Here is a 12,721-nt window from a genome sequence, read left to right on the forward strand (position 1 = left end):
CAAAAACAACAACAACAAAACTCTGCTACCAGATGGTGTCTCTCCTTTCTTCTTGCCTTTGCTGTCTTTTAAATAATGTATGTTGTATTGTTAATTAATGTGAATATCAAATTAAACACTTGAAACTTACATATTTATTATGCAGGTAGGAGGCAAGGTGGAATCTATTTTTAACTCGTATGCACTCCATGGTGTGCACACAAGTTGGTTCTCAAATTTGTATTTTCAGTGCTGGTATCAGTGGTTTGATTTTCAGCAAATGTGACAGTGGCCTTTGCAGTGGTCAGCTCCGGGCTTTGAACTCTCAGAGGAGGAAGGGGAAAAGAATTCAGCACAGCACCTCCTTGGTTGCAGCCTCAGAGAAACCTTGGAAGAGAAACTTCTTTTTTCAATCCTATTTTCCTGTTGATAAATTCAGTTCTCGTGATCACAGTACATTCAAGCTGTTCTGCGTATGATTTTTTTGTGTGTGTGACAATCGCATCTAAAACTTGTGAGCAAGAAGACGGAGAAATCAGTTGGTCTCCATCGCTTTACATAAAAATGGCTGAGTGTCTTGTCATGCTAGCACTGCATTAAGTGATACACACAGGTAGGTCGAAATTTGCATGTTTTATAGATTTTTTTAAGCCATGCAGCAAGAATATTAGAGGGATTAAAATATGACTTTTATAAGGAAAATTAAATAAGACAGCTGTAATTTTTTGGAGGGAGGGTATTAAACTGGATAGGCTTTCCTATTCAGATACTATATAAATGTACAGCTTTGCTAAACTTACAAAATGATTCTGCTATAAAAGTGAGCTGATTCCTTTTAAAAAAATTATATATATATGATAGGTGTGGCGCCATTAGACAACAAAAGAATTTTTTGAAAAGTCTGTTGATTCAGCTCCATTTTAGCTTGAAACTAAAAATAAATGGTTTTCTTGAGATAATTTTAAAGAGCGCAAACAAGCTTAGTAAGAAACATTTAAAATATTTAAATTTTAAGAAGCGGTCTTTAAACGTGTTATATGAAAGATGAAAATAAAAACTTACATGCTTCCAAAATCCATTTTAGATAATATACAAGAACAAATATACTATTGGTTTATCTATTATTTGGAGAGATGAGGAGTTACAATTTTTAAAGGGGGGTGGTGGATATTAAATATAGATGGCCCTGTTAGAAGAAAGAGAGCTTCACTGAAAGAAAAAGAGTCCCTAGAATGGTTCATTGCAGACCATACAGCTATGGTTCTGTAAGTACCAAATTCTGCCACTTTTCAAAATAATTTCATGGGCTCTTTCCTTTGAGCTTAACTTCCGAAATATATTTTAGTTTCAACTTAACACTGGGCCAGAACCTGTTTCCTTGGTAACCAAATCTTATTTAAAAATGCAATAACTGATATGCAAAAGAATGTCTTAAAAAAAGAAACAAATGGTTAATGAAAACTGTACAGTTCTTTTTCCTCCCATATAGAGTCTGCACTGGTTTTAGACGTTTTTAAATGCGGTCTTCAAGCCTTAAAAATTAAGCCATATTTCTACACATATAGAGAAAGCTTGCACAGGGAGAGCTTTTTTTCCCCCTCCTTTGTGCTCAGTACTTTCAAAAATTAAGGTTTTTCTTTGTAACGTGCTCCAGAATGCTGGTCAAGGTTTGTGTACAAAGGTGTAGTTTCATTATCACTGGTTCACCAGCGCCCCTGAAACAAAAGGCATCTCAGAAATTCTGAGAATCAGAAAATGCTTATGCCCTTGTTTTCCCCGATCCCTCCATCGGTAACCTCAGAGCTCTGGGCAGAGAGGGACCGAGAGCCAAGCCCACCCCCCCAATGATAAGTGCACATCGAGCCTTTGTGGAAACGTCTTTATAGATGTATTAATAGGAAGATACTGGCAAACCTGAAACCTCTCTGAGGTTTACTCCAATGTGAAGAACATTGAGACTCAGAACCCTCTGTGTAAATAGCTGCTTTATTCTAGCAGTTTGCCCGATATTCCAAAGCACTGTCTGTAAAACCAAACCTCTAATGGGCTAAAGGTTTGTTGCTGCTGTTGTTGTTGTGTTGTTTTGAGGCCAACTTGAATATTTTGCTTGGAGTCTTTCTCTGGCTCAATGATATTAGAACATGATTCACCTCATAGTGATTTCGTTCTTTGGGCTTGCCATCAAATATCCTTCCTGCAATACCTTTTTTTTTTTTTTTTTGGCTATTCGGGAGCCATTTTCCTTCTTGCCTGTGACTTAAAATGACTAAGTACATTTTGAATATAGCATCAATCAGAAGATCATAAAATGAAGGGAAATGTAGGACACCTGATTCAGTATTGCCTATTTATTTTAGTACCAGGAGCATTAACAGTTGCAGTAGAATCAAGCTAATTGTCATTCGCTCTCGAGCAAATAATGAGCCAGGCATTTGTAATTAAAACACTATTGCTATTCAGAAAGATTACAACTACAACGTCTTCCATTTTGATAGGCCGGAACAAATTAATCATTTTGAACCTATTTGAATCTTAATCTCAAGGTTAGATGGATGCAATGGAATTGTTTTACCATAAAAATGAATGCCTGATAGATTCAACAGTGTATTTCTTCTTTATAAAATGTTGGTCCTTTTATTGTTAACTCAAGCATGGTTGCGTCATCTTGTAGATTTTCATACCTAATGATTTTTTGTGGCATTATTCATTTATGGTGCTCTTGGTCTTGCCGAAAAGAATTTTAAACACAATTCAAGGAGGTTGAAAGCCAAGTAAGACTGTTAGGAAGTATATTGTACCATTGTCATTCTAATAAATAGACCAGCGAATGGAAGAATAATTATTATTTATTACTTTGTTGTGTTTCGCCTTAATGCTTTGCCTTCATATTTCACAGAAATATTTACAAGGCACAAAGCTTTTCTAAACTTACCCATTTACAATTATTATTGGATCTCCTAGTCTAGCCAAAAACACTTCCCGATGATTGCAGAGATGGCATTTACGCCCTCTCATTGCCTAAAAGGCTATGCTTAACCCATTTACACTTTTGGCTAAGGTGTTTATACTGGGCAGGCCAGAGCAGGTGCGACAAGAAGAATGTGCAAACAACTGCCTTTGTTCTCACCAAAACAAAATGAGCAAATCTGTGGTTTTCTACCTGAATGATTTATAGTCTCCGGTTCTCTACTCTTTTTCTCTGGAGAATAGGAAATGCTTTTCCAAGCCTTAACTCAGTGAGACGACCACGGTTGCATCTCTTGCTACTAGAGTGAGCTTGATCTACCTCAACCAGTTCTGTGGATCCCCTCGTAAAAAGACTGGTAGCCAGACCCTGTTTTAGAGCTGGTTGGTAGGGGAAGGAGGATCAAGAAAAAAGATCTAGCACTTATATCTTTAATACTAAATCCTGCTTAAGCCTTTGAGTTCCTACAACCATGTCGTTCATTCTAACAGCTCCCTTCCAGGGGAAATGCTGTTCTAAACAGCTTTGTTGGTAATGAAACATTCGACAAATTTATTGAGCACCTACTACAAGCCAGGCATTTTCCAAAGGCTGGAAATATAGTAATGAACAAGAGATCAGGGCCTGCTTCTTATGGACCTGCCTCCAATGGAGAGGAATGGTGGGGGTGGGGAGCTCAAAAATAAATATGTAAACAATTAAAGTAGACAAGCACAAAAGAGAAAAATAGAAATTTAAAAAGCAAGAGTGAAGGACTTCTGGGTGGCTCAGTTGGTTAAGTGTCTGACTCTTGATTTTGGCTCAGGTCACGATCTCACAGTTCATGGGATTGAGCCTCATTTTGGGCTCTGTGCTGACAGCAGGGAGCCTGCTTGGGATTCTCTCTTTCCCTCTCTCTCTGCCCCTCCCCGGCTTACACACACACACACACACACACACACACACACACACACACACTCTCTCTCTCTCTCTCTCTCTTTCTCAAAATAAAGAAACAAACTTAAAAAAAAAAGAGCAAGAATGATATCTTGGGAGGAAGAGAGCCACTTTCGAATGATTGGCCAGGAAAAGCCTTCCTGAAGAGGTGGCATGTAGGCTGAGACCTGCCTGCAGGGTGAAATGGACCCAGCCAGGTGACGTTCTAAGGGTACCATTATGAGACAGAGGAGGCTCATGCTCAGACTGCAAACTCCTTTCTTTGTGGAGCTGCTGCCTAACAGAGCCAGGTCTGACGACTTTGCAGGTTCGGCCTTACATAGGTCAGCTTCCTCTTATGTAGGTAGATGGCTGGTCTTAGTCAAATTCCCAGGATGCAGTGCCAGCGAAGTCACTACCTGTGACCCAGTCCCAACCTGAAACCACCTAACAAGGTGCCGTGGTAGTGATGAAACGCTGGCATAGATTTAGCGCTAACCCCAGAAATCCCCAGCAGAAAGGATTCTCAGAGCTTTTTTTTTTCTAAGAACTCCGGAAAGTAAATGCATGGCAAAACATTGAGACAGTCGTTTCCTTTCACTTTTTCAAAAGCACATGGTGGAAGGATCAGTCCCATACCGCCAATAAATTGTCTTTGTGCTCTAGTGCCTAAAACACTTCAGTTCTACAGGTCACTTTGCCCAACAATGGCTTTCTAAGGACCTCACTCCTTGGCGTGGTGTTTCTCTATTCGAGCAAGTAATACTAAAGAAATTCTTTTTAAGAACCTCGACTCTTTTATGCCTTTTAGGTTGGTCTGCTGATGAAGCTCTGAGAACAAAGGGATAGCTTTGCTGTATAAGTTAGAAACCATAAGACCCTATGAAGCCTTCAGAATGTGTCAGAGGCATCTTCTAAGATTGATTTACAATATAGTGAGTTTTTTTTTTTTTAAGTTTTTATTTTTATTTATTTTGAGAGAGAGACAGAGAGCAAGCAGGGAGGGACAAAGAGAGAGGGAGACAGAATCCCAAGCAGGCTCTGCGCTGTCAGTGCAAGCCTGACTCGGGGCTCGAACTCATGACAATGAGATCATGATCAGACCAGGAAATCAATAGTCAGACGTTCAACCGACTGAGCGTCCCTAGTGGGTTTTGCTTATCACAAGTTAGAGGTGGCCTGGCTGACTCCTTACATTTTGTTTGGTTTTGACTGGCTCGTGAAACTTTCCACTGCCTGAAGACTGTTCTAAACCTTTGTGGTAGAGTCTTGCCCACGAGTGCGGGAGTGGGCTTCACTTCCTCGAGCATCACTTGTTGAGCATGTACTGTGTGAGAGACACCGCTCCAACCCAGGCAGAATGGAATGTGACATGAAATATCCCAGGAAACTTGCATCCAGGTTCCTACACAAGGCTAGCGCATTGTATGGACAGGCACAATTGTGTGTCCTGTCTGTTCCAGAAAGAAATGAATGACATGCTGTTCTCTTAGTGGCCTTTTATACCGTTACCTTGGAGGCCAGCCTTCAGTTTGGGGGCATTTCAGCTGATGGCAGGGGGGCTTCTTCCTGGGACTCTATATCTCATCCTCATCACCTTCCCAAGATGTCTTGGCTCCTAATAAGCCACCGTATGTCTGGCTGCCCTGCTCCAAGCTGGTCTGCCTACATTTGCCAGGTGACTTCAACAACGGCTGCCACTCTTTTGCATTCATGAGCAGATGTTAAGTTGAGAGGCCCTTGAATGCAAAAATTTGAATTTGTGATGCAGGCAAGATGCTTCTGCCTTTTTACCTTCCCTGTCTGACAGTGGGGGTCTCCCTGCTGTCTGTCCTGCAAAAAAGGCTTGACGGGTAACAGGTATATCAAAGACCAGTTGCCAAAGCTCATGTCTCTGTTAGGTGATCTCGGTGTGGCTCTGCTATGGCCTCAATGTCTCATTGACCAGAAAAGTGTTCTTTTGATCTTGTAACTCATTTTGCATCCTTTCCCTTAATGCTTTCCTTGCTTCTGCAGCTTCCTGCTCAGGGTTCAAGACTAGCACTTGGGTCTACACTCACTACACTTGGCCTGCAGAGGGAGTTTGTTTTCTGGTTCTGTTTTGTTTTAAAATTGCCAGTGTAAATATTATTTCTGTGTTCATGAAAAGCTGTGAGAGCTTTCGTGATTTTCCTTGTATAAAACAATAAACCTCTTCCTTCCCCTGTGGTCATTGCTGCCAAGTGGATATTTTGAAATTCCTTTTTCCTTTTTCCTGCTAAAATGTTCTACCCTGACTGAGGCCTTGCTCTAATTAAGGCCTAACAGTCTTGCCCATCTTCCCCAGCTCAGAGCATGACGTGTCTGCGGAGCGCCTGCCCCGAGGGCCTTACAAGCCAGTGAGACGAGAAAACAAAAGCCACCAGCTGAGAATGTGGTTAAATCCCAGAAGGGCAGTGCCCTTGTAATTTTTTCCCCCTTTTCTCTTGTTTCTTGAGCTGTGGAAGGGAAGAGGGGAAGCTTTAGTAGGGAAAGAGAGGGGCTACATCACTGAAGGATTCTCTAGAAACTGCAGGCTATTGCGGAAATGATGTGGAAGAGAATGGGGTGGTCATTTAGGAGGCGAAATGGGGCGATAGAGGGGACTGCAGACTGAGAGGGCTGCAGAGGGACTGGTGGGGGCAGAGAAAATAGGAGGAGACAAAGGGAGCAGTCAGGAGGCCGCAGGTAAACAAAAGGAGATGCTGTTTTGCCTACACTGAAGCTGGGGGTGCAGGGTCCAAGGGCCAAAGAGCGGAGAGGGGGTGCAACTAGAAAAAGAAGTCTAAAATGCAGGCTGCAGGCTTGCAGTATAGGGACTGGCACCATGATGTTCTGTCTGGCTTCCATGGTGATGTTGGCCTTGCGGTTTAATTGTCCCATGTTGGTTAGTACAAAGAGCCTACAGACTGACATCCTTAAGGGTAATTTATCCCAGAATTTTTATGAAGTCTCCATCCCAAGGCTTCTATTCTCCATCTGAGAATGTCAGAGAGCCCCCCACCCCCTCACCCCCATTACTCTGCTAGATCTGGATTGAATTTTATTTTATTTTATTTTTTTTTTAATTTTTTTTTTCAACGTTTTTAATTTATTTTTGGGACAGAGAGAGACAGAGCATGAACGGGGGAGGGGCAGAGAGAGAGGGAGACACAGAATCGGAAACAGGCTCCAGGCTCCGAGCCATCAGCCCAGAGCCTGACGCGGGGCTCGAACTCACGGACCGCGAGATCGTGACCTGGCTGAAGTCGGACGCTTAACCGACTGCGCCACCCAGGCGCCCCTGGATTGAATTTTAAATGAAATAAGCAGACTTCTCACTGCGTTGTGATCTTCTACAAAGCCCAGATGAGAGAGAGAGATCCAAAATACCTGATTTAAGCTACAGATATTAGGAACTCTCTCCCGAAGTCGTATTGCTCATAACAAGCATGCTGCTCTGTTTTTGGAGCCCCCCCCCGCAAAGCCTGTCCTTCCTAGTTCTTCACCAGTTTATCCAGACCCTGATCTGAGTGCCAGTGGTTACTCTCACGGAGTCCTTGCTCTGTAGGAGGACCACACCAGCTGGTGTGCCACCACTAAGTGCGGTCATCATCCCTGTACTTCTTGCTTAGCTCTTACAGCAATGTGAATCACAGACTTCAGTTGCTGTGTGGACCTTAGACACACTTTTTTTTTGTCACTGAGAGAACTGTGGCCCAGAGACGTTGTGACTTCTCCAGGTCACTTGGAGAGTTAAGAGGCCATGCTTGACTCCTGGTCCAGTGCAGTTTCTACAATATGCTTCTTTTAGGTCACAGGGAAGCCCAGTCCTAAAGCACAGATAGTAAATATTTTAGGTTTTGTGGATTGAGGCACAATTGGGGATACCACATAGGTATTTATATAATAACAGAGAAAGCAAATTTCTATAAGCTTTTAAAAAAAATGTTTTTTACGTTTATTTATTTTTGAGAGACAGAGAGAAACAGAGTGTGAATGGGGGAGGGGCAGAGAGAGAATGAGACACAGAATCCGAAGCAGGCTCCAGGCTTTGAGCTGTCAGCACAGAGCCCGTTGAGGGGCTCAAACTCACAAACCGTGAGATCATGACCTGAGCCGAGGTTGGATGCTTAATCAACTGAGCCACCCAGGCGCCCCTCTATAAGCTTTTTTTTTTTTGACAAAATTTAATAATATAGAACATTAAGTATAACAGTAATAAAATATGCACTGCCCTGCATTAGATATAGAAATGAATGACAGTGGCTATGTCCTGATAAAAGTTCACTTGTGGACACACTTTCAGTGTTGAATTTCATGTAATTTTCAGATCATTAAATACTAGTCTCCTTTAGATTTTTTTCCCAATCATTTAAAATTGTAAGAAACATTCTCAGTTTGCAGGCTATACAAAAACAGGTAGTGAGCCAAATTTGGTCCATAGATCATAGTCTGTGGCCCTGTTTCCTAAGTCACAATCTGCAAATTGGGGGCCCTTTGGTCAGTCCAGTCCACACGTGTGTTTTATTTGTTAACAATTTTAATTGAACCAGTTACAATATTTCCGTTTTCCAGTTGTTTTTTTTTTTAATTTTTTTTTTTAATGTTTATTTATTTTTGAGACAGAGAGAGACAGAGTATGAATGGGGGAGGGTCAGAGAGAGGGGGAGACACAGAATTGGAAGCAGGCTCCAGGCTCTGAGCTGTCAGCACAGAGCCCGACGCGGGGCTCGAACCCACGACTGTGAGATCGTGACCTGAGCCGAAGTCGGATGCCCAACCGACTGAGCCACCCAGGCGCCCCCATTTTCCAGTTTTTTAATTGCTTCTAATCATTAATCCTTCTCATTATATTTATATAGTTCTAAGTATAAAAGTAATATATACCTACTGTGAAATAATTTGAAATGTTGACATTTTGGCATGTATTCTTTCAATCTTTTATCTATGCATGGTGATTTTTTTTAATACTTGAGATAATATTTTGTAGACAACTTTGTATCTTCTTCGCATTCACTTAATATCATGTCACTTTAAGGCCTTTCTTTACATAATCTTTTAAAACTTTATTATGAAAATCTTGAACCTTAATGGAAGGGCCAGATTAATGAAACCCCATGTTCTACATGAAACCCAGCTTCTACAATTCTCAACGGCTGGCAAACCTCGTTTTATGTAATCCTCTCCTGTATTATTTTGAAGCAAATCCCAGACATCACATCATTTTATCTCTAAGTATTTTAGTATGATTCTCTAAAAGACAAGGATACTAAGAGAAAGCCCTTTTGCTTAGCCAATAAATTCTGAAGTATGTATGGGCAAAAGAGAATAATGTCTGCAACTTACAAATGGTTCAGGAGAAAATTAGGTAGGTAGGTAGGTAGGTAGGAAGATATGAGTAGAGTGTATATAGGAGGTTTTTTGTACTGTTCTTGAAATTGTTCTGTAACTTTGAAATATTTATAAATAAAAAGTTTTTAAAATGTAAGTTACTAAAAAAATACATTTAAAAATGTGACTTATTAAGAAAAATAACCGCAGTATCATTATCATTGCCAACAAATAATAATTCTTTAATAACATGAAATATCATAGCATTTCTCCTAATATGGCTTAATTTGTCCAATTATGTCATTAAAAAAAATAATTTACTTATTCAAAGCACAATTCCAAATAAGGTCCTTACAGTACAATTGATATTCCCTTAAATTCCATTTAATTTATTGATTTCCTTCCTGCTTTCTTTCATCCTTGCTATTGCTATAAAAAAATTGTTGAAAAAATACTATTTGACCTGTAGGGTTGTCTACAGTCTAAAATCTGATGACTACATTCGTCGGTGCTGTTTTCCATGTTCTGTTGCAGAAATTTCCTGTAAATTGATAGTTACAGCTGGAGACTTGATCAGATTCAGATTCCTTTGTTTGTTTGTTTAAGTAGTCAACATTTCATAGGTTTTCATATAAAAGTCCTGATTTTTGGCTTCATTGGGAAATTCTGCAGATCTGGCCTTCCCACATGGCAACAATTGATCTGGGGCTGGGTAGTAACCACGTTTATTTCCCACTTAGGCAGGATATGAATTATTCTGCAGGCCCCAGTTCATATTACTTCTGCCTGGCTCCCAGGAGCCTTAGAGCCCCTGTTCTAAACACTGCCTCTTCAGGGGCTTTGGTAGACTTCTCAATGCACCATCACAAGAGGCCTTTTTAGGAATGTGGTAGAGATTAGAGAAGACGATTCAGACACGGACTTTTTAAGATGCTTAAAGGGAAAAGATAAGCAGCTACATAAAGGGAGGCCAAGTGATAGAAATTTGGTGAGTGCCAGGATTCGGGAAAGAGAGAAGAAACGTAAAACAGCAGATTAACAAAGTGCTGCAAATATGGGGAAAAAAATGAGTTATAGATTCCTAACCCATGGCGGGAAATTAAGGAAGGAAATGGGTTTAAAAAGAGACAAACTTGAGTCTTTTTATACATTATGATAATATTGAAACCTTAAAAAAGGGAGAAAGAGATAAAGAGAGAGAGAGAGAGAGAGAGAGAGAGAAGAGGGCAGTAAATGTTACATTGGTCAACAGTCCTAAATCAGAAAATGCAAGCATGTAGTTGTAGCATAGCAGAAATCATGTGGTGATTAAAGGAAATGAGGTAGAAAACGAGGAAAGCCTCCTAGAAAAAGCCACTGGAAAAGGACCAGCAGCCATGGTTTGGAGATGTTGAAGAACTGGTAGACATTTAAGAGGAGAGGATCTTGAAAGTCTTAGAATTTTTTTTTTCGGATTTGCAAATGTATTGAACTGAAAAGTATAAAGATATAGAAAAACAAATCACGTTTAGTTGTTTGGGGAAGAGAACTTAGAGAAAAGAATAAAAGCTTTAGAGAAAAGAATAAAATCATAACAAGTTGGGATGTTCCTGGAAATTTCCAGATAGTTCCCCTTACTCAAAAGAATGATTAAGAGAGAGAATCTGAGACTGGTTATGAGGAAGGGTGGAAAATTTTGAAGGACAGGCTGATTATGTAAGTTTTCGGCTGTGGTGTTCAAAACTGTTGCCATGATATTTTAGTTATTAATAACAATTTGGGGAAATCTCCTTGCTTCTGGAGAAACATTTGGCTCTAATGAGAGAGAAATGCCACTGTTTGTGAATTCCCAAGTGGATGTAAGGAGCCATTCACTTGCTAAGCCTCTTAGGAAAGCCAGAGCCGATTTCACCCTTAACAAGCTGTTGACAGTGTCTGATCAAGGTACCACCTGGAACATGTTAGCAGAAAAGAAAGTGGACCGTGGGGGCGCCTGGGTGGCGCAGTCGGTTAAGCGTCCGACTTCAGCCAGGTCACGATCTCGCGGTCCGTGAGTTCGAGCCCCGCATCAGGCTCTGGGCTGATGGCTCGGAGCCTGGAGCCTGTTTCCGATTCTGTGTCTCCCTCTCTCTCTGCCCCTCCCCCGTTCATGCTCTGTCTCTCTCTGTCCCAAAAATAAATAAAAAACGTTGAAAAAAAAATTTTTTTTAAATTTAAAAAGAAAGTGGACTGTGGAGTCAGACCTGTGTTTAAATCCCTTTATGTCACTTGCCATGTGACCCTGGCAGCTTGCCCATGGAAAATTTCTAGGGTGTGAAGGTTGCTGTACATATGTAGCTATGATTCTTACTGCTTGGATGGTAGGAACGTAGAGCTCTGAAATAATTGCCCTTCCAGCACTAGCATCCACAACAGGTTACGCTTAAAAAGCGCTTACTGTGCGCCCAACAGTATTGTAGATACTTCACAGGTATTATCCCATTTAATGATTTAAAAGCCCTATTAGGTAAGTGTAATCTTAAAAGTAGCCTCATTTTATGGATGAGGAAGCTGAGGCTCAGGGAGGTTAAGTAATTTGCCTAAAAGCCACACAGTGAGTGGCTTTCTAAGTGACAAAGGTGGGCTTTACACCCGGGGAAGGCAGAATCCAAAAGCCAAATTGCCTTGTTCTACCACTTCCCATCTCCCAATCTTAAGAAAGCACAGACAGTCATGGCTCATACCGGCACTTTCCAACCCGTGGTTCTTAATTCACATGCCTCAGTTTTCTTGGGGGGGGGGGGGGTTGGTTGCCAAATGATTTTCAGTTTCCAAAAGCCTCAATGGAAACACGTAAACTTGCAATCAGACCACAAGTTTCTTTAGGTTGGAATCCACCAGTAACAGTGGATTGGCTCAAGTTTTGTAGAAGCTCTGATCGGTGGTTACTTACACAAAAACATTGCAGGGTTGTTGTTTTTTCAAGTGGGAAGATGAATCATTAGTTAATAAACGCAATTTAGTGGAATAGATCTTTCTAAACATGTGGCCTACAGAGAAAGGCTAGAGGGTACTTGGCTTTGGGAAGGTCGGGAACTGCTCATGTACATGTGTGTGCATGTTGCCCAAACTACCCGCCTTCAAAACCCTGCCTTTATTTTTAAATTACACGAGTCTTTAACTTGACTTCAAGTCAATATATTTTTCCTTGATTACATAAAATGTTATGCTGGCTGTGTATTTAATATTGCAATCTCCTTTATTCTTCACCATGATCCGGTTCTTCAAATATAGGCAGGAATGGAGATACAGAACTGCAAACACTGTATTCCAAGCTGAAACCAGGATAACTGTAATGCCCCCGATTTCAAATCCGAGAGACCACGAAGGAGCCGATACCGATGCAAACGTTCGAGGGTTTATTTGCAAGCTCGAGCTTGGGCCCAAGTATACCCGACAAAGCAGAGCAGGGACTTGGACCCCTAGGTTAAGAGGCGTAGCAGTTTTATAGGGGCCAGTGGCCAATGAGATTGTAACACACACAGAAAGTTGCATAGTCATGTCAGTCCACAC

At 41.1% G+C, this 12,721-nt stretch overlaps 1 protein-coding gene across 8 annotated transcripts in view; it reads left to right on the top strand.

The window, feature by feature from the left end:
* Positions 1–12,721, top strand: part of ZBTB38 (zinc finger and BTB domain containing 38) — a 172,567-nt gene that overhangs the window by 78,077 nt on the left and 81,769 nt on the right. For 2 of the 8 annotated variants that reach the window (XM_058730065.1, XM_058730060.1), the window contains exon 6: positions 230–592. The exons of 5 other annotated variants lie outside the window; for them this stretch is intronic. The gene's annotated coding sequence lies outside the window, so the exon portion shown is untranslated. Of the gene's footprint in view, positions 1–76; positions 593–12,721 lie in introns of those variants that run through there. One more of the 8 variants, XM_058730062.1, reaches the window with a different exon arrangement.

This window comes from Neofelis nebulosa, chromosome 5, assembly GCF_028018385.1.
Source record: "Neofelis nebulosa isolate mNeoNeb1 chromosome 5, mNeoNeb1.pri, whole genome shotgun sequence".
Lineage (NCBI taxonomy): Eukaryota > Metazoa > Chordata > Mammalia > Carnivora > Felidae > Neofelis > Neofelis nebulosa.